Raw genomic sequence first — 22,734 nt, forward strand, 5'->3', positions numbered from 1 at the left:
GAAATACAGTAGAATTTATGAAAAACTATACACAAGCAGACAAAGACTGGCAAATAGCTATTGTGCAAAAGAAGACCAACTGGAAATAAAGATAATACTGAGAACATGAGTTGTAAAGATTCCTTGAAAGTGAGTCTGTAGTGTTACGTATACCGTAACTGGATCACTTACCAGCAAAGATAGAGAGGTCCGTTGAAGTCTGATGGCACTATTTTCAAACGTTTTTATTTATAAAGGGGGCACAAAAGTAAGGTTAATACAAACATTCAGATCATATACATCGGCAAAACTCAATCTAAAGCGCGGGTATAGCAATAATCATCATTAAGAAATAAGCTCTACTGTTGTCTAGGGGATAATATATTGTCCATTGGAAATATAAAAGTCACTCAGAGGTCTGCAGGCTTCAGCCTTTTGGGAATCGCTGGGTTTCACGTGTTTTAGAGAGATAGGTGAGAAAAGGAAAACTTGCCCGGGTCTTTATGAAGCAACTCCGTTGAATCAGGGGAGCGTTGGTTCCCCGTTGTTAGTTCGAAGTCCTTTTCGGTGTTATCAGCCACCCGCTCCCCAGGCAAAGGAGAAACGGAACGCACGTGGCTTTGAATGGCTTCCCGCTAGCATGGGAGCGCTGAGTGATGGTGTGTCCTTCTGGTGCATCGCTGGGGTACGGCCTCCTGCAGTCCCCTTTTATCTTGACTTGCAGAGTTGTAGATGTCCATCAAAGTAGGGTGATGCAATCCCCACCCCCACATTGCCCGAGCGTGTCCATGTCCCTGGTAGTTGTCACGTAGCAGGGACATGCAATTCACACAGGTGTCTCTAAGAACAATGGTCAAAACCGTTGCATTGTCTCTCATTTCCTGGGTCCGAGACCCGAATTAATAGTGATCTTGCGATTCTCTGGAAGGAGGGGGCTGCTCCCGCCCCTTTGGCCCCTCAGAGCTGGGGTACATTCATAACAGTAGGTCATAGAATCCATTCAGTTATCATGTCATTTCAGGAACCTGATGTTTTTAGGGTGTAACTGTTCCTGAACTGGCTGATGTGGGACCTAAAGCTCCTGTACCTTCTGCCAAATGGTAGCAAAAGAAGAGGTCATGGTTTGGATGGTGGTCTTTGATGGTGGATGCTAATTTCTTGCAGCAGTGCTCCATGTAAATGCACTCAGTGGTGTAGAGGGCTTTGTTTGTGATGGACTGGGTTGCAACTCACACAAAATGCTGGAGGAACTTAGCAGGCCAGGCAGTATCTAAGAACCCAAAACATTGACTGTACTCTTTTCCTAGACGCTGCCGGACCTGCTGAGTTCCTCCAGCATTTTGTGTGTGTTGCTTGGATTTCCAGCATCTGCAGATTTTCTCTTGTTCGTGAATAGACTGGGCTGCATCCACTTTCTGTAGTCTTCTCTCTTCCTGGGCACTGGTTTTTCCATACCAATTACCTGTTTGTAGATTTTCAGTAATCTATCATATAGGACGTTCTGTACTTTTGTAGTTTCTTTGTGAACCTGAGATGTCATGGCAACATAAATCAAGACTGTCCTTGTTGTTTTACAGACTGCTCAAATCAAGAGAAAACTCCCTTATCTGGTCAACTTCAAGTAGTTTGCAGTATAAAGGAAGGTCACAAGGTCTCTCGCTCCTTTACTTAACTTCTGAAGTACCTTCTGCACAATACTATCTCCAGATCTAATGCCTCAACTCTTAATATTGTCCGGAATTTAAACCTGCAGTTATTTTTGTTGTCATTTTCCACCTCATTCTCATTTCTGCATGTTCCATCACTGATTCTTGCCTTCCTTTTCTGGATTTCTGCTTCCATCTCTGATTAGATGTAAAATGCCATTTCATGTCCATAAACCTCCGTGCTATCTTAATTATGCTTCATTCCACCCCCACCCCCCCTCCTGTAAGGATTCCTTTCCACTCTTCTAGGGTTTTGTCTCAGTTGCATCTGTTTTCATGATGAAACTTTCAAGATGTCTTCTTTTTACCCTAACACTGGCTTATCCCCACAGCCCTCATGTTAATTCATTTTCTCTTTTGACAGATGCTGCCTGGTGAGTGTTTCCAGCACTTTTTATTTTTTTTATGTTGGAATTGAATGGGTTGGGGACTGGGTAAAAAAACTCCTACATGACATTTGTACATGGAATGATACAGTCTGGAATGCCTGTGAGTGGTGAGCAGCCTGTCATTGTTACTCTTCTGTCTGCACTTGGCTTCAGTGACAACTTGGTTTCTGAAGTAAATTTTGATTGGCATGGCCTTGTGAGCACATAGCCTTGCCATTAAAAATGCAAGAGATGTGCCCACAAATGCCTTGGCAGCTGACTATATCATTTCCATAGGCTTACCAGCTGTCAAAACTGTCAAAATAATTTGCCTTTGATGTGCAGAAACATTGAATAATGTTCTAGCATTAGAAAATAAAACTAGTTAAACATTGACTATAAACTTAATCTTAATTTTAAATATTTAAATACAATTACTTCATACATTTAAATGAGCTCAATGAGTTGAAGAAATGGATAGAGTTACTGACCTTCTGCCACTTCTAGTACTAGGTTTCCCAACAGCTGGGATTTCTTGTATCTTGAAAAAAGCACAAGTGTCTTGAATTATTTTATACAGGACTTCAATTTTGTTGTTTTGTCAAAAGGGAGCAAGATTGAATATCTTCAGGCCAGTTGAAATATCATAAAGCATGTAACAAATTTTAAGCTGTATGCTATATGATGATCAGGAATGCTTACCCAGGCTTATGTTGCCAACTTGGGCCTAGAACATAAGAAATAGAAGCAAAGGAGGCCATTTTGGTCTTTGAGCTCAGAAATGGGCCCTTTAGTCCAACACATCCATAGCAAGTGTTCCAGAATTTTGAACCAGTGTTGATAAATTGTTGACAAATCATTTCCAAATTGGGATGCAGTGTAATGATGTTCTTATGTATGAGCCCGTTTTGTCGTTCACCATAGAAGAAGTCATGAGATTGGAAAGTGCTATGAAGAACCCTTGCTCAGTATCTGTAAACAGTGTACTCTAGCTGTGGTGTGGTAGTACTGGGAAAAAAAATGCATAAGCTGGTGGATGGCCAGTGGACTGCTTTTACTCAAACTGAGTTTAGTTTTGTTGGAGTAGAATTCATTTGGCAAGCTGAAGAGTATTCTACCACACTTAGTTGTGCTATGTAATGATTGGAAAGTCTGAAAAGTTGGCTAGCCACTTCTTGCAAGGCTCTGATCTGCTCTTGCAGCCATGGTATGTATGTGTTTGACCTGAGAAGGTTGACGGAATATTTGTGGTTGCATGTCAAAGGAAGGTACTTAGACCTTCCATTGGAGCTGATCATCTGATCATTATCTGGCACTTGTCCTGTGCTTTTGAATATGTTACAAATCTCAAGGCTGAAATGTTGACAAAATCATGTTGCGGTTTTGTGTGAATTGCCTCATTATCTGCAGTAGTTAATGGATGAGAACATTGTGCACTCAACAGCAAGCTTTCTCATTTCCAACTGAATAATAGTGAGAATGTAATTAATGAATAAATTGAAAATATTGCACAGTACTACAGTCATTTAACATTTAAAACTTGGGGATCTACATTTTGAACTTAGCTAAGAACTCCTGATTGTGTCATCTCTGAAGGGAGAGACTGTCCCTTAATTTCCCACCAGCTTCCCCTCATTTAAGTTACTCCAGGGTGTGCACAATAATAATACTGCTCTGTTAGTAATAGTTTCTTTGAATGAAATGTGTCTGATATTTTGCACCAGTAACAACATGGCATGATAGAATCTGCCCTTCTGGAGGTGCCAAATTGCTCAGACACCCTTTCCTTTAACTGCAGCCCTCTTGAAGGATGCAGATGACAGAACTGATTTGAGCATGAGATTATGATCAGCTTCATTTGAAGTGTTTTGTGATATCTTGAAAGATTGCTACCATTTAAACTATTTGGTGTTTGCATAATTCTGTATTTGTCGGAGGCAGTGGATGGTAAATTTTGAAGGCCCAGGTATCAAGGTGTGGTGTGAACTCCATGAGGTGCTAGCTTGTTCTCTCTGGAGTAGCAAAGGTGTTTTTTTTTCATATTTTTGGATTCACCAAATGGTCAGTCTGAAGTATGCTAATTTAAACTAGTAGTTGTAAACCTAGCATTATACTTGGAGCATAATCATACTGACTACCTTCTTTCTTAGTTTTGTCAGTTTTCCATGCCAGAGGAAACCAGCAACTGGATTGCCTTAAAATATGATCCACTGAATAGACTCGGCAGAAAATTATGTATACATAGAACATAGAATAGTACAGCACTTCAACGTAGCATCAGCTGAATTAAACTAAAACTCTTCTGCCTGTAGATTTATTTCCCTTTATTCTCTGCATATTCACATGTCTAACAGTCTCAAAATTACTATTATTGTATCTGCTTTCACCAATACCTGTTCTAGGCACCTGCCACTGTGTGTTTAAAAAATGCCCTGCACATCTACTTTAAACTTTCCCTTCTCACCTTAAATGCATGTCTAGAACTTGACATTTCTACCCTGGGAGAAAGATTCTGACTGTTTACCCTTTCCATGCCTCTCATTTTTTATAAACTTCTATTGTCTTCCCTTGGCCTCAGCCTCTGCCAGTCTTTCAGGTTGCTGTAGTCCTTTCATTTTTCTTTTGAGGATTAATTTTGCATATCCAGAGTGTTTATATAGTTTAGTGAGATGCTCCGTCTTCATTGCTGATAGATTAACTGTGACATTGTTGCATCTGATTATGAGAGTGGTAGTATTGGGATGATTGGTATCATTGTGTGGTCCAGTGGATGCATGGCAATGTCATTGTATACCCAATGAGAGTGAAGTGAGAGGAGTGACATGCTTGCATGACCTGAATCCATTCTTTCTCCTACCCATTAATGGATATGAAATGTCCCTTTTTTTTGTTTTTTCCTCAATACCCAGCACTCGCCTCACCTGTTTATTTTTAAGAACTCCTCTGCTTGTAGTTCCATTGTTCCTTTCTACTCTTGTCAATATTGTTTTTATTATAGAATTTTCTTTCTCTTCCTTTCTCCTTGTCCCATTTCTGGTCTGGCTGAGCTTCCCCAATTCGCTTGCTTCTTCCTCTCCCTCACCAAACAATGGTTCCTTGAGCACCTGCATTTGAATCTCCAGGTGTGCTTCCCTTAGAGAGCGACAAGGAAGGTTCTATACCATGCATACATGTATAAAGATGGTCTAATGTGAAACCTTCTGGTTAGAAGTCTTTGATCTGCATCAATATTTATTTTTTAACTTTTTCATTGTGGTGGGAAAGATCTTGTAACAGCTAAAAGTTATTATGCGAGTGACTAGCTTTCCTGATGTAGTCAGCTGTCCAACCTGAGTACTGTAATTGAATCCTCAAAGCAGTTGGAGTTAATCAGTGGTCAGTGTTCTTGGCTTCGATGTGTAATTTAATATGAGTATTTTAAGAGAACAATTTAACACCTGTAGAATAAATTGTAACTCCGGATTGTAATTGACACATAATTCCTTATCTTTCTTTCTGCAGGGTGAAACAAATGACAAAGACGTGGATTAATCCTTTAGGACCAAACTGTAATTTGATTGAAGACCACATAAGAGGCTTTCGTAGTAGCAGCAGATGCCACCTGCTGATCACTTGTAAAGATTGATGGCGTATTTCTGCTTGATTTTGATTCCTGATACACTTATCACAGTAAGAATAATTTTCAGTAACGTTTGCCATGTTTACATTAATATGTTTAGTTTTGGTAATTATCTTAACAAGCAAATAGTTTTCAGTTTATTTTCTAAGCATAAAAGAAAAAAATCAGCCAAAAATAAAGAACAAGTGGATTTTTTTTGCAGATTAATTATGTAAGCTCTATATACTTGCCTATTTTGGAGAAATATACTTGTACTGTATGTGTTGAGCCTCTCTTTGGCCCTCAAATGCTCCTCCTTGCAGGAAATAGCTCAGTAGTCACTTCATTAGGTACCTCCTGTACTAAATAAAGTGGCCACTGAATGGATGTTGGTCTTCTGCTGCTGTAGTCCATTCACTTCAAGGTTCGACGTGTTGTGCATTCAGAGATGCTCTTCTGCACTCCACTGTTGTAATGTGTGGTCATCTTAGTTACTGTCACCTTCCTGTCAGCTTGAACGAGTCTGGCCATTCTCCTCTGACCTCTCACATTAACAAGGCGTTTTCACACAGAACTGGGTGATTTTTTTTTGTTTTTCACACCATTCACTGTAAACTCTAGGGACTGTTGTGTTTGAAAATCCTAGGAGATTAGCAGTTTTTGAGGTACTCTAACCACCTGTCTGGCCCAGCAATCATTCTGGGGTCAAAATCACTTCAATCACATTTCTTCCCCATTCTGATGTTTGGTCTGACCAACAACTGAACCTCTTGACCGTGTCTGCAAACTGTTATTCACTGTGTTGCTGCCCATGATTGACTGTTAAGATATTTGTATTAACAAGCAAGTGTCCGGGTGTACCTAATAAAATGGCCATTGAAAGTAAATTTTTAAGTGGATATGCAATGAGTTTTGAAGACATTATTACACCAAACTGAGGACATCCTGTACTTTACTGACAATGTTTCACATTCAGACCTTCCAAGGACTTTGAATTGCAGCTGTGCTGTGCTTTTCAGTCCACTGCCTGCTTTCATTTCTACAGTTCCACAGGGTACTCTGCTGTTGATCTGAATTTACCAGGAAATTATTTTTTAAATTGAAATAAGACCATAAGACATAGGAGCAGAATTAGGCCATCTGGCCCATCGAGTCTGCTCCACAATTCAATCATGGCTGATCCTTTTTTCTATCTCCTCCTCAACCCCAGTTCCTGGCCTTCTCCCCATAACCTTTGATGCCGTGTCCAATTAAAAACCTATCAATCTCTGCCTTAAATACACCCAATGACCTGGCCTCCACAGCTGAATGTGACAACAAATTCCACAAATTCACTACCCTCGGCTAAAAAACATGTCTCTGCATCCCTGTTTTGAAAGGGCACCCCTCTATCCTGAGGCTGTGCCCTCTTGTCCTAGATCCTCCCACAGTTGGACTCATCCTTTCCATATCTACTCTGTCTAGGCTTTTCAACATTCGAAAGGTTTCAATGAGATCTCCCCTCATTCTTCTGAATTCCAGTGAGTACAACCCAGAGCCATTAAGCGTTCCTCGTATGATAACCCTTTCATTCCTGGAATCATCCTTGTGAATCTCCTCTAGACCCTCTCCAATGCCAGCACATCTTTTCCAAGATGAGTGGCCCAAAACTGTTCACAGTACTCAAGGTGAGGTCTCACTAGTGCCTTATAAAGCCTCAGCATCACATCCCTGCTCTTGTATTCTAGACCTCTTGAAATGAATGCTAACATGGTATTTGCCTTCCTCACCACTGACTCAACCTGCAAGTTAACCTTCAGGGTGTTCTGCACAAGGACTCCCAAGTCCCTCTGCATCCCACATTCCTGGATTTTCTCCCCATTTAGAAAATAGTCCACACATTCATTTCTACTACTACAGGCATTTTCCAACATTGTATTTCATTTGTCACTTTCTTGCCCATTCTACTAAACTGTCTAAGTCCTTCTGCATCCTACCTGTTTTCTCAACACTACCTGCCCCTTCACCTTCATATCATCTGAAAACTTGGCAACAAAGCCATCTATCCCATCTTCTAAATCATTTATATACAGCATAAAAAGAACTGGTCCCAACACCAACCCCAACCCCTACGGAACACCACAAGTCACTGGTGGCCAATCAGAAAAGGATCCTTTTATTCCTACTCACTGAGAACATCAGCCAATGCTCTATCCATGCTAGTAACTTCCCTGTAATAGCATGGGCTCTTAACTTGGTAAGCAGCTTGGTAACTTGTTAACTTGGTAACACTGTGTGGCCTGCTGTGTTCCACCAGCATTTTGTGTGTGTGGTTTGAATTTCCAGCATCTGCAGATTTCCTCGTGTTTCCTCTCTCATACCACTGTAATTTCCTTTACTTCACTGAAGTACTGCTACATCAGACTTTACTTTCTCCCTATCAAATTTCAAGTTCAACACAATCATATTGTGATCACTGGCTCCTAAGGGTTATTTTACCTTAAGCTCCCTAATTGCCTCTGGTTCATTACATAACACCCAATACCTAGTAGGCTCAACGACAAACTGCTCTAAAAAGCCATCTCTTAGGCATTCAACAAGCTCACTCTCTTGAGATCCATTACCAACCTGATTTTCCCAATTGACCTGCATGTTAAAATCTCCCATGACTACCATAACATTGCCCCTTTAACTTGCCTTTTCTATTTCCTGTTGTAACCTGTGGTCCACTTCCCAGCCACTGTGGGGAGGCCTGTATATAACTGCCATCAACGTCCTTTTACCCTTGCAGTTTCTTAACACAGCCCACAAGGATTCAACATCTTCTGATCCTATGTCACATCTTTCTACTGATTTGATGCCACTCTTTACCAGTAGAGCCACACCACCTCCTCTGCCTATCTTCCTATCCCCCTGACATAACGTGTAACCTTGGACATTCAGCTCCCAACTACAACCATTCTTCAGCCACGATTCAGTGATGGCCACACCATCATACCTGGCAATCTGTAATATTGCAACAAGATCATCCACCTTATTTCTTATACTCTGTGCATTTAGATACAACACCTTGAGTACCGTATTTGCTGTCTTTCTGACTCTGCGTCCCTAATGATTTGATACTCAGCCTGTTGGCTGCAACAAAGTCCCATCACCTGCCTGCCCTTCCTGACAATCTGACTGCATGCTATCTACTTTTTTACCATCCGTCCTTTCTTGAATCCGTTCTTGCCAGTTCCCACCACCCTGCCAAGTTAGTTTAAACCCTCCTCAACAGCTCTAACAAACTTACCTGCAAGAATATTTGTCCTCCTCGGGTTCAGGTGCAACCTGTCACTTTTGAACAGGTCATACCTCCCCCAGGAGAGATAGATCCCACTGATCCAAGAACCTGAAGCCCTGCCCCCTGCACCAGCTTCTCAGCCACACATTTATCTGCCAAATCATCCTGTGTCTACCCACACTGGCATATGGCACGGGTAGCACTTCAGAAATTACTACCTGGGAGGTCCTGCTTCTCAGCACAAAAATGCACAATTATACCAAGCTAAAAATAAGTGTAAACAAGTAAAAGAAATATTAATTAATCTGTTATTTTTTCAATCAAATCCTAAAACTGCATGGTAGGTATCAGGGGAAAAAATAAATTGTACAGGTTGTAAACGGGGATCTATTTTCATCTACATATTTGAACATTATATTAAATTGGGACAGTGTTGGTGTGGAACAATGATATCTAGACCATGCAATTTTGTTCTGCACTGCCACTGAATAACAAAGTATTATTTTGAAAGGAGAATTCAAGTGAATAGTCATCAGATCTGTGAAGAGATGACTTCAGTATTTCAGGCTTGTGACTTTCAAGAAGTGGGAAAATTTAAAAAGGCATATTTAAACTTTTAGAGAAGGGAGAGTGGTGACAGAGAGCAAAGGGCTTATCTGTGATAGCATGGAGATCAAGAGAAGCGGATGATACAAATTCTTGTTTGAGATTCACCATCGTATGTCACAGCAACAAGCCCTTCAGTCACAATGCTCATGCTAGCTGTCAAATACCCATCTATACCAATCCCATTTACTAGCTACTAGCATTTGGTGTGTAGCCTTCAATGCTTTGGTGATTCAAGTGCTCATCCACATAAATTTTGTGACAGTAGCTGCCTCTACTTCTCATTGAATTCTAGTTTGTACCCAATCTTTGGGTAAAATCCTTTTTTCCAAGGTTCCCACCAGCCCTCTCATTCTTCAGCTTAAAGTTGTGGTTTTAGATTTTTCTATTATGGACAAATGTTTCCTACTATTTACCCTATGTCTATCATAATTTTATACACCCCTATCAGATCCCACAATATTCCAGCTGTGGTCTTACCGAAGTTGTATAAGGTATCATGACCTACATACATCTCTATTTTATGCTCCAGTTAATGAAGGCCTTTTCTACCTTAACTTTGTTGGTGTGGGGGGTGGGGAGTGTCTAAGGATGTGCACACCAAGGTCCGTCTGCTCTCAATATTTCCTCGGGTGTTATTTTATATGATGTATGTTCTATCCTTGTTCTATCTCCAAAAAATGCACTGTTTTACACTTACCAGGATTAAGTAACAACTGCTATTGCATTGTCCAGTTTACCAACTGATCATTGGAAAGCTGCTGAAGGCTTTTTAATGGCAGCTAATCTGACCAGGCAAGCTGTTGTTAATGCACCTGGGATATGAGTTTTGCTGTGCATCTGATGTGGAGATTTTTTGGCACTGGACAGAAAAGCATACAATTTTGAGCACTGACATTGAAATTGGGCTCTCAGATATTATGATTTTTTTTTCCTGCATGTTTAAGGCAGAATTAAAAATAACTGAATTCTGACAACAAAGATGTATATGGAGAGTAGTAATGAAGGTAAACTTTCATAATTAATGAAATTACAATTTATACTTCTGCTAGACAATGTATTAGAATGAGTTCTACTTTATTAGGATGGACGAATGATTAGGTCGGTGAAGAGATGGTTTAATTGCCCATAGCGGGAACTGATGGAGTCCTAGTACTGCATTGTTTGGGTTGCAGTTTGTATTGTATTGAACTTCAATTTTTTTTTCTATGGGCCCTTGTTCCACTCAGTTAACGAGGATATTCAAAACTCTGCCCATGTTTTAATTCAGAAACCTATTGTACATGTGTTTGCTAATCAATATTGATTCTGGTTCAATTTTAAGCTTTTTTATAAATTTGCTTAACCTTGCTCTTTCCTATTTTCTATAAATCTCTTACAGTCTTAAACTGCATAATCTCTTCAAAGCATCAAAGATTACAAGAGGTCTTTGAGGATTTAATAACATCATTATGGCATAGAAGGAGGCCATTCGTCCATACTGGCTCCTAATAGAGAAATTAGAAAAAGGTTTACTTGACGTGAAATTTGTTTTGCAGCAGCAGTATGGTGTAAAGACATAAAATTGCTATAAATTATAAGATAAGTAGTGTTTATGGACCATTCAGAAATCTGATGACCACAGGGAAGATGTTGCTGAATCATTGAGTGTGGGTCTTCAAGCTCCTGATGGTAGCAACGGGAAGAGGCATGTCTCCTGATGGTGAGGATCCTTAACGACAGATGCCAGTTTCTTGAGTCTCCACCTCTTTAAGATGTTCTCAATGGTAGGGAAGGTTGTGCTCATGATGGAGCCCCTTGCTGTCCAATGCAGTGATGTCTCCATACTAGGCTCTCCACTATACATCTGTAGAAATTTAAGACTCTTTGGCAACATATCAAATCTCCTCAAATTCCTAACAAAGTACAATTACTGACATGCCTTCTTTGTTATTGCATTAAAGTGTTGGGCTCAGGATAGAACCTCTGAGATGTTGATGCTCAGAAACTTAAAGTCCTGGTGCAGTAAGATAATTTAGTTCAAAACTGCATAAAGATAAACTGGCATGCTGGTTGCCCTTGGCTTGCTGTTAAACTCACAACACCTCTGACTAACCTGTGACATCTGTGCAGCAAAGTGTACATTTTTGAGTTTGGATGAGTGAGGCTTTCATCAGAATCAAAATTACTGACATACGTTGTGAAATTTAACTTTGTGGCAGCAGTACAATGCAATACATGATAATATAGAGAAAAAAGCTGAATTATAGCAAGTATATATTTGTATATTAAATAGTTAAATTAAGATAAGTAGGGCAAAAACAGAAATTTAAAAAAATGTAGTGAGGTAGTATTCATGGATTCAATGTCCATTTAGGAATCGGATGGCAGAGGGGAAGAAGCTGTCCCTGAATCGCTGAGTGTGTGGCTTCAGGCTTCTGTACCTCCTTCCTGATGGTAACAATGAGAAGAGTGCATGTCCTGGGTGGTGGGGGTCCTTAATAATGGAAGCTGCTTTTCTGAGACATTGCTCCTTGAAGATATCTTGGATACTGTGGAAGCTAGTATCTGTGTTGGGGTTGACTAATTTTACAATTCTCTGCAGCTTACTTCGATCCTGTGCAGAAGCCCCTCTCCCACCCCCATACCAGATGGTAATACAGCCAGTTAGAATGCTCTCCATGAGTTTTAGGTGACAAACACAATCTCTTCTAACTCATGGTAAAATATAGCCACTGTCTTGCATTTTTTATAGCTGATCAATATGTTGGGAGCTGGTTAGATCCTCAGAGATATTGACATCCAGGAATTTGAAGTTGCTCATTCCCGCCACTTCTGATGGCTTGATAAGGACTGGTGTGTGTTCCCTCATCTTACTCTTTGAAGTCTTCATTGAGCTGTTTGGTCTTACTGATGTTGAATGCAAGGTTGTTGTTGTGACACCACTCAACTAGCTGGTACATCTTACTCCTGTACGCCTTCAGGTCATCATCTGAGATACTGCCAACAATGGTTGTATCATTAGCAAAATTATAGATGGTATTTGAGCACACAGTCATGGGTATAGAGAGAGTAGAGCAGTGGGCTAAGCACACACCCCTGAGGTACCCCAGTGTTGATGGTCAGCGGGGTGGAGATATTATTCCCAGTCCGCACAGGTTGTGGTCTTCTAGTGAGAAAATTGAGGATTCATTTGCAGAGGAATGTAGCTTTTTGATTAGGACTGTAAAAAAAGTAAAACAAAGTCTTGGTGTTGAAAGAGGGATTTTTATTTAGTAGCCATTGGATTAAAAAGGGTTACTGAGCATCTGCGAAGAGGAGAAAAGATCATTGAAATGACCGCGTCAAATGAAGAATTATCAGTCTGTAATGCCAAGTCTGTGTTTATCTCTGCATTTGCTGTTCTGTTTGCTAAATGTTCATACTGTTCTCCTTTATTTTATTTCTAGCATCTGCTATACTTAATACTTTGTATTTTGCAGTTCTTGCATTTTTTTATATCCTCTCCTAGTGTTTTCATTCATTTCCTGCTGTTTACATCTTCAGAGATGTCAACTGAGGTTGACAAACCTTTGCTGTCTTGGCCTGCATTTCCAATGTCTCTGTCATTCTATTGCTTTTGGCCTCCACCCTGTTAAAGATACTCCCTTTATTCTCTCCAGCTTATTACCCTACTCTGAAACTTAAAAGTTATTTGATTTATAAAGTCACATACTATATATATTTTTAGAAACATAGGAATATAGAAAACCTACAGCACAATACACATGAGCAGCACTTACAGTGGACATTAAATCCATGAACACTACCTCAATACTTAAAATTTGTTTTTTTGCACTACTTAACTTAGCTGTTCAATATGCATATATATTTACTGTAATTCATTTTTTGTTTATTGTACTGCTGCTGCAAAGTTAACAAATTTCACGACATAAGTCGGTGATATTAAACCTGATTCTGATATTCCTCAAGTTGGGCCTTGTTATAACAGTATTAGGGTGCTTTGCATTGCAGTCCAAAGTAAAATCTCTAATCAGAGTACATACATGTCGTCACATACAACCCTGAGATTCTTTTTCTGTGGACGTACGTAGGAAATCTATAGAAAAATAGCTGTAAATGGGATCAGTGAATAACAGACTGTGTAAAGAGTCCTTAAAGAGAGATCATTGGTTGTGGGAACACCAGAAACAGAATGAGTGTCAAGAGCCTGATGGTTGAAGGGTAGTAACTGTTCTTGAACCTAGTGGTGCAAGTCCTGAGGCATTTATACCTTTTATCTGATGGCAGCAGCGAAAAAAGAGCATGGCACAGTCTGCATTTACTTTTTCTCCTGTCGAGGAGTCCATTGGAGTGTAAGCTATTCAAGTAGACAGCTATGGAACAGGGAGCAAATAAGTTACTTGAGGAGTATAAAAAGTGCAAAAAAAAACTTAAGAAAAAAATCAGGAGGGCTAAAAGAAGACATGAGGTAGCTTTGGCAGTCAAAGTGAAGGATAATCCAAAGAGCTTCTGCAGGTATATTAAGAGCAAAAGGATAGCAAGGGATAAAATTGGTCCTCTTGAGATCAGAGTGGTCTGTTATGTATGGAACCAAAAGAAAACCAAAAGATCTTAAATGGGTTTTTTATGTCTGTATTTACTAAGGAAACTGGCATGGAGTCAATGGAAATAAGGCAAACAAGTAGTGAGGTCATGGAACCTATACAGATTGAAGAGGAGTAGGTGCTTGCTATCTTGAGGCAAATCAGAGTAGATAAATCCCCAGGACCTGACAAGGTATTCCCTTGGACCTTGAAGGAGACTAGTTTTGAAATTGCAGGGGCCCTAGCAGATGTATTTAAAATGTTGGTATCTACAGGTGAGGTGCCAGAGGATTGGAGGATAGCTCATGTTGTTCCGTTGTTTAAAAAAGGCTCTAAAATTAATCCGGGAAATTATATGCCGGTAAATTTGACGTTGGTAGTAGGTAAATTATTGGAAGGAATACGAAGAGATAAGATCTACAAGTATTTAGATAGACAGGGACTTATTAGGGAGAGTCAACACGGCTTTGTGCGTGACAGGTCATGTTTAACAAACAGACATACTTTATTGATCCCGAGGGAAATTGGGTTTCATTACAGTCACACCAACCAAGAATAGTGAAGAAATATAGCAATATAAAACCATAAATAATTAAATAATAATAAGTTAATCATGACAAGTGGAAATAAGTCCAGGACCAGCCTATTGGCTCAGGGTGTCTGACACTCCGAGGGAGGAATTGTAAAGTTTGATGGCCACAGGCAGGAATGACTTCCTATGACGCTCAGTGTTGCATCTCGGTGGAATGAGTCTCTGGCTGAATGTACTCCTGTGCCTAACCAGTACACTATGGAGTGGATGGGAGTCATTGTCCAAGATGGCATGCAACTTGGACAGCATCCTCCTTTCAGACACCACCATCAGAGAGTCCAGTTCCACCCCCACAACGTCACTGGCCTTCCGAATGAGTTTGTTGATTCTGTTGGTGTCTGCTACCCTCAGCCTGCTGCCCCAGCACACAACAGCAAACATGATAGCACTGGCCACCACAGACCACAGACTCATAGAACATCCTCAGCATCGTCCGGCAGATGTTATAGGACCTCAGTCTCCTCAGGAAATAGAGACGGCTCTGACCCTTCTTGTAGACAGCCTCAGGGTTCTTTGACCAGTCCAGTTTATTGTCCATTCGTATCCCCAGGTATTTGTAATCCTCCACTAACAAAACTATTAGAGTTTTTCAAGGAGGTTACCAGGAAAGTGGATGAAGGGAAGGCAGTGGATGTTGTCTACATGGACTTCAGTAAAGCCTTTGACAAAGTCCCGCATGGGAGGTTAGTTAGGAAGATTCAGTTGCTAGGTACATGGTGAGGTAGTAGATTGGATTAGACATTGGCTCAATGGGAAAAGTCAGAGAGTGTTAGTGGAGGATTGCTTCTCTGAGTGGAGGCCTGTAACTAGTGGTGTGCCACAGGGATCAGTCCTGGGTCCATTGTTATTTGTCATCTATATCAATGATCTGGATGATAATATGGTAAATTGGATCAGCAAATTTGCTGATGATACAAAGATTGAAAGTGTAGTGGACAGTGAGGAAGGTTTTCAAAGCTTGTAGAGGGATTTGGACCAGCTGGAAAAATGGGGTGAAAAATAGCAGATGGAGTTTAATACAGACGAGTGTGAGGTATTGCACTTTGGAAGGAAAAACCAAGGTAGAGCATACAAGGTAAATGGTAGGGCACTGAGGAGTGCAGTAGAACAGAGGGATCTGGGAATTCAGATATAAAATTCCCTGAAAGTGGTGTCACAGGTAGATAGGGTAGTAAAGAGAGCCTTTGGTACATTGGCCTTTATAAATCAAAGTATTGAGTATAAGAGTTGGAATGTTACGGCAAGGTTGTATAAGGCATTTGTGAGGCCGAATTTGGAGTATTGTGAGCAGTTTTGGTCGCCAAATTACAGGAAGGATATTAGTAAGGTTGAAAGAGTGCAGAGAAGGTTTACAAGGATGTTGCCGGGACTTGAGAAACTGAGTTACAGAGAAAGGTTGAAAAGGTTAAGACTTTATTCCCTGGAGTGTAGAAGAATGAGGGGAGATTTGATAGAGGTATATAAAATTATGATGGGTATAGATAGAGTGAATGCAAGCAGGCTTTTTCCACTGAGGTTAAGGGAGGAAAAAAAACAGAGGACATGGGTGGAGGGGGAAAAGTTTAAAGGGAACATTAGGGGAGGCTTCTTCAGACAGAGAGTGGTGGGAGTGTGGAATGAGCTGCCAGATGAAGTGGTAAATGTGGGCTCACTTTTAACGTTTAAGAAAAACTTGGACAGGTTCATGGATGAGAGGTGTATGGAGGGATATGGTCCAGGTGCAGGTCAGTGGGACAAGGCATAAACATGGTTCGGCACAGCCAAGAAGGGCCAAAAGGACTTTTTCTGTGCTGTAATGTTTTAAGGTTCCATGGTTCTAAGTGAATCATTGTTTCACCTGAAAGGATTGTTTGGGGTCCTTGAATGGTAAGAAGGGAATAGATAAAGGGATAAGTGTTAGATCTCATTGGTTACATGCAAAAGTGCCAAGAGAAAGGGAATAGTAGGTGGAGATGGAGGAACAAACCGGAGTTGTGAAGAGAAGAGACCCCTTAGAATGCTAGGAGGAAAGGGAAGCAAAGATGTGTCTGGTAATGCAACTTCATCGAACGCGACAGAAATTATAAATGATGATCCATTGAATGTGGAGATTGGTTGGATGGATGGAAAGAGATGAGGAACTTTACTCATACTTTGTTGTGGGAAGCAGGGACTTGTCAGCTGCAGTTGAATGGGTAGCCATGGTTCAGGAGAAAGAAATACAAATCAGAATCAAATTATTGTTGTCAGCATATTTACAATGAAGATGGAGGAACAAATAAAATGTATGTTTTTATTACAGTAAATCTTGTTAATCTCTAAATATTTCAAAAAATAACATCAGATGTTTTCATTCATCTTTCCCGTGACCTTTTTCTTGATTTTTTTAAAAAACCTTTTATTATTGTAATGTTTTATTATCAATACTTAAGGTGCATTATTGTCCTCCAGATATTTTGCTACTTTTAACTTGCACATTTTAGGAGAAATCTTTTTAAATTGACGCCATATAATAAGTAGGGTAAGAACTGAATGAAATCTAAAGTGCTTTATAATGCATCATCTATAGTCTCAAGTTTTGTAAAATAAATCTAGATTATATTCTTCTCTCAATCAAAGTCATTATCTATATTGTTTTCCGCCCAAAAATCAAGACATGCATCACTTCTTAACTGAAGCAGACATTGATGACATTGAGGATGTAGCTGGTAGAATAGATAAGACAACTGTGCTGCTCCAAATTGCACTAATTATTACTCTCAGCTATTCTGCTCTATAATGAGTCAACCTATAGCCAGGGAAATGATGATCCCCTCCTGTTAGACTGTTTGAGGTAACTTATTTATTCTTTCATATTTCTAAAATTTGTATATTGTGTATCTGTGCACTTGTAATGCTACTGTGACACTGTAATTTTCTTTGGGATCAATAAAAGTATCTATCTGGAAGGAGAAATGAGTGCATGCATATTTGAATCTTCAGGCTTTTGATAAGATCATTGGAGCGTGGTCAATAAGTTAGAGCACATGTAATTGGAGGGCAAGATACTGACTTGAATTGAGAATTGGTTGTCGGACAAAAAGTGGAGAGTAAGAATAAATGGTTGTCAAGTTGGTTGGCTGTAACTAGTGAGATACTGCAGGTTTTGCTTTGGCTTTTATAATCTATATCAGCCATTTGGCTGAGGGAACCATGTATCATATTTTCAAGTTAGGTCATGATCCAATACAAAGTAGGATAGTGGGTAGAGAAGATGATATACAGGGAGAATCGAGACCAAATGGGTGGTTAGGCAAAACCCTGGAAAGTGCAATGTGATTTGGGGAATAAAAGGGAAATTAACCACTTTGGTATACAACACTGAAAGGCAGAGTACTTTTTAATGGAGAGAGATTAGGTAGCATTGATGTTCAAAGGGGCCTCAGTGCCTCTTTTCACTGAAACTGACAATTCTTACATAGGTTTAGCAAGCTGGATGAAAGAAGGATGCTTTTCATGGCTGAGGTTTGCAGAACCAAGGGTTGTAGCCTCAGAATAAGGGACATTCTATTCAGGAACGATGAGAAGAAATCTTTTGAATTCTCCACCACAAAGTGTCAGTGGCGGCTCAGTAATTGATTTTATTCAAATTTATTTGAAATTGGAGAAATTGAGGGATATAGTTGATAGTTCTGGAAAATGGCATTGAGGTACAAAATTTGTCATGGTTTTGGTGAATGACAGTACATGTTTAAAGGGCTGGATGGTTTACTCCTGTGTCTTATGTTATTAAATTAGAAACGAATGGACAATTTTTTTATGGAATCTATTTTTCCGGAGGAAATATACTTTTCAGCTATATGACATGTTTATTTAAATAGTTGTTTATCCACTGTAATATAAACTAATTTTCCAATCTATATTAGCTGATTGTCCTATGAGTTTTAAAAACTCCCATTTTGGGCTTGAAATTTGACACTCAAACTGAACGTGAGACTCTATCATCATGTAATTATATTTCCAGGGGAATCCTTCACAACGAGATTAATGTTGTTGCTATGAAACTGTTGAATGCATTCCATGAATTTGTCCCCAAGGTGAGCTTCGCCAGTTTGATTTTCCCTTTGATACAAACTCCTATTATTTTAGGTTGGTAGCCTGCTTAGCACAGCAGTTACTGTAGTGGGACTCTTATGTTGTGAATTTCAGTGTTGCTGTGCCTTATTTTCATCTTCATCCAATAGAGAAAAACCTTTCTCCCTGTTGTCCTGTTATCTTTTATAGTTGGAGCTGCCCAGCACCCAACTTACATTCTGCCTATCTTTATGATACAGCAGAGCTCTAGAATAATTGCTTTTGGTAGAGACTTGTTACCATTTGTTCTTGTAACACAGTAAACTTGGATTTTGTTTTTCTCTATTACCTGATGAAGTTGCAGATTGAATTGATGGACAGCATTTCAGATATAAAAGTGGATTTGTGACTTTCTGTGACAATCAGATGATTAAGATTAAAGGTCTTCTCAGTATAAAATTTAAAATCTAAACCCCAATGAAAGGTCATTGCCAAAAATGAAATAACTTTGAGGAGGAATTGATCTTGCTATTTGCTGATTTTTGTTTTTAATTGTTATCAGTAGATGGCACTGAAATCCAAGGATTAGAATTAATAACACTGATGGGAAAAATGACACTTACCCACGGGACAGTGGAAGCAGAAGAAAGGGGAAGTGGCTGAGGGAAGCAAATGTTTGCCATTGAAGTAACGTAGCCATAGATACTGCACTGCATGGTAAGCAAAGAACAAAGTGTAGTCTATGTAATGTGCCAGTTAGATCATATATATCTAAAAACAAAATAGTTGTTAACTTGGCTGAAGTACATTCCAGGTGTAGAACCTCAGTCCCACCACTGTGTGGCACCCAGTATTATTAAATTTGACCTTGTTTACTTTTGAGATATCAATACCATTAATAATTTGATACCCCACTTGAAGTAGATTAAGAAATAGTATTTTCTATGAATAGAAGGTATAATTTTCAGAAATCCTGAAGTTTCTTAAGCCAAGTTAATTATCTGATTGAAATATCTTTGAGTGGAACATGATATTTTGATTTTGGGAGCAAATAATTGAATAGCTTCATCAATTATAACATTTTCTTGGAACTTACTCTATACATCAAGTTCCAGGTTCTATTCATTAAAGATTAAATGTAAAATATGCAACAATAATGAAATAAATTTTTCATTACTTTCCTTTTATCAAAGCAGCATGTTAGCGTAGTGGTTAGCACGATTCTTTACAGTACAGGTGACCTGGATTCAATTCCCATTGCTGCGAGTAAGGAGTTTGCATGTTATCTTTGTGACTGAGTGAGTTTCCTCCGGGCGCTTCAGTTTCATCCCACAGTCCAAAGATGTTGTAGGTTAATTGGTCATTGTAAATTGTCCTGTGATTAGGCTAGGAATAAATTGGGGGATTGCTGGGTGGCGTGGCTCGTAGGGCCGGAAGGGCCTATTCTGAGCTGTATCTCAATCAATAAATAAATAAAATATTATAGACATTGAAGTATTGAAGGAAGATGCTCTTGGGCTCCCCCAATGGGTTAGTGAGTATATGGGTGGTTTATATGCTTAGGCTATGTTGCTATTAACCAAATAAGTGAAGAATTAAACTACAGATTCCTGAATTGGGTGATGGTGGTGGTCAATTATTCAGATAACACCTTTTGCTTAGTCCATTGCATTATTCTCTCTACACCCATGACTGTGTGGCTAGGCCCAGTTCAAACACCAGCGATAAATTTGCTAACACATTATTGTTGGCAGAATTTCAGATGATGACAGGGAGGCGTACAGGAGCAAGCTAGGTTAGGTAGTTGAGTGGTGTCGCAGCAACAACCTTGCACTCGTCGGCAAGACCAAGGAATTGATTGTCAAGTCAAGTCAAGTCAAGTCACTTTTTATTGTCATTTCGACAGTACAGTACACAGTAAAAATTAGACAATGTGTACTGCGTATGTTAATCAAAATGGCTTCTTTGTTAAAACTAAAACTGTTTCTTTGTTATGCTAACTGGAGAGAGTGTGTTGTCTGGCAGAGCATTCTAGAAGCTTCTCGCAGTCTGTTTAGGTTTAGGATTGCTGATAATGGGGATTGTATTCATTTGTTAACCAATGGGGTTGGATGTCATTTTTTTATTGTGGGTCTGGGAGCTGGGGTTTCGTGTTTTTTTTTGGGAGTGGGGAAGAAGACGCCGAAGAAGGTGGGCGTGTGCCACATTGCTCGGTTGACCACTTTGGGTGTTCCCAGGTGTGAGGTCGTGGAGGACGGCTGAAGCGAAGGGTGTCAAACGGTTTGACGGTTGAGCTCCAACGATGTGCACTAGATTGACTGAACTCTGATAAGTTTTGGCGCCTTTTGTTTTCTTTTCCTTCATATATACTGTATTATTAGTAATCATTTAGTTCTAGTAAAATCTTTAAAGTATATTCTATAACTGTATCTGGTGTGAGCTTGATATGGTGTGTGCGATGCTGCATTAATTTGTTTTCCACAGCACCTGTGTATACGGAAGGTGGGGTTGGAGAGTGGCTGGAATTTTCCCCCTAGACATATACCAGCCTGTCGCGTAAGCGTTACAAACATTTTTCAGGACCATGGTGCTACATGAACGATACAGAAACTACACTGAATTACGTAAACCAACACAAAAACTACACTAGACTACAGAGCTACCAGGACTGCGTGAAGTAACACAGAACAGTGCAGGCATTACAATAAATAATAAACAAGACAATAGGCACAGCAGAGATCAGTAGGTTGGGATTCTGTTGGCTTGGGGGAAAATCTGTTACATAAATAATCAGCTGAATGGTGGCGTCCGGGATTCCGTCTGTTTCTGTACTCCCGCCGAGTATTTCGTTGCCACAGATGTAGTCTAATTTAATGTCCATTGGAGAGCAGAATAGATGGGAGGGGCTGCTGGCTAGGGCTTGATTTTTTTCCTGGCACGGACTCCTGGCCACTCACCTCGCTTCGCTTCCTCGCACACCACTTACGACATCCCCACCTCCGGCTACCGGCATCAGGCGACTCCGAGGCCTGATTCCCACAGCAAGCAGACGTTGGAGAGTAGAATGGACGGGAGGGCTGGCTGGCTAGGGCTTACTTTTCTCCTGGCACGGACTCCTGCCCGTTTGCCTCGCTTCCGCTTCCTTGCACACCGCTTACAACGTCCCCTACTCCGTCCACCAGCATCAGGCGACTGAGGACTGCAGGCCCGATTCCCTCAGCAAGCCGAGGTCACGCAATCTAACCAGCAGATTTTCATGGTTTGTTTTTGGACGATCTCTGTATTGTAGCAGTGACTGGTGATGGTAGGTAGTCGCTCTGTTATCCATTGCCCTAAACCCTAATTGTGCCTTAAAATTAAATTAAGAAACTAAATTAAAGTAGTATCAGATCCGAAAGGCCACTGCTGCCGTGTGCCGTGCTGCCTACAGGAACTTGTGGACTTCAGGAAAGGGAAGTTGAGGGAACATGCACCAGTCCTCACTGTGGGATCAGAAGTGGAAAGGGTTTCGAGTTCCTGGGTGTCAAAATTACTGAAGATCTTTTCTGGGTTCAGCATATAAATGTAGTTACAAAGAAGGCATGGCAGCAGCTATATTTCCTTAGAAGTTTGAGGAGACTTGGTATATTATCATAGACTCTCGCAAATTTCTATGGATATACCATGGAGAGCATCCTAACTGGTTGCATCACTATTTTGGGTATAGAGGGTCCTCTGCACAGGATCGGAAAAAGATGTAAAAAGTTGTAAACTCAGCCAGCTCCATCTTGGGTACTAGCCTTTCCAGCATTGAGGATATCTTCAAAAGGTGATACCTCAAAAAGGTGGCATCCATCATTAAGATCTTCCATCATGCAGTTATTGCCCTCTTCTCATTGCTACCCTCAAGAAGGAGGTACAGGTGTCTGAAGACACATACTCAGTGTTTCAGGAACAGCTTCTTCCCTCTGCCATCAGATTTCTGAATAGACAATGAACCCATGAATACTAACTCACTTTTTTTCTTCTTTTTTTCCTCTTGTCTTT

At 40.1% G+C, this 22,734-nt stretch overlaps 1 protein-coding gene across 3 annotated transcripts in view; it reads left to right on the forward strand.

Annotated features, from left to right (window-relative positions):
* Nucleotides 1–22,734, forward strand: part of LOC132384559 (protein TANC2-like) — a 764,460-nt gene that overhangs the window by 106,634 nt on the left and 635,092 nt on the right. For all 3 annotated transcript variants that reach the window (XM_059955744.1, XM_059955745.1, XM_059955743.1), the window contains one exon: nt 5,555–5,722. The gene's annotated coding sequence lies outside the window, so the exon portion shown is untranslated. The remainder of the gene's footprint in view (nt 1–5,554; nt 5,723–22,734) is intronic.

The sequence above is a fragment of the Hypanus sabinus genome, chromosome X1, assembly GCF_030144855.1.
Source record: "Hypanus sabinus isolate sHypSab1 chromosome X1, sHypSab1.hap1, whole genome shotgun sequence".
In the NCBI taxonomy this organism is placed as follows: domain Eukaryota; kingdom Metazoa; phylum Chordata; class Chondrichthyes; order Myliobatiformes; family Dasyatidae; genus Hypanus; species Hypanus sabinus.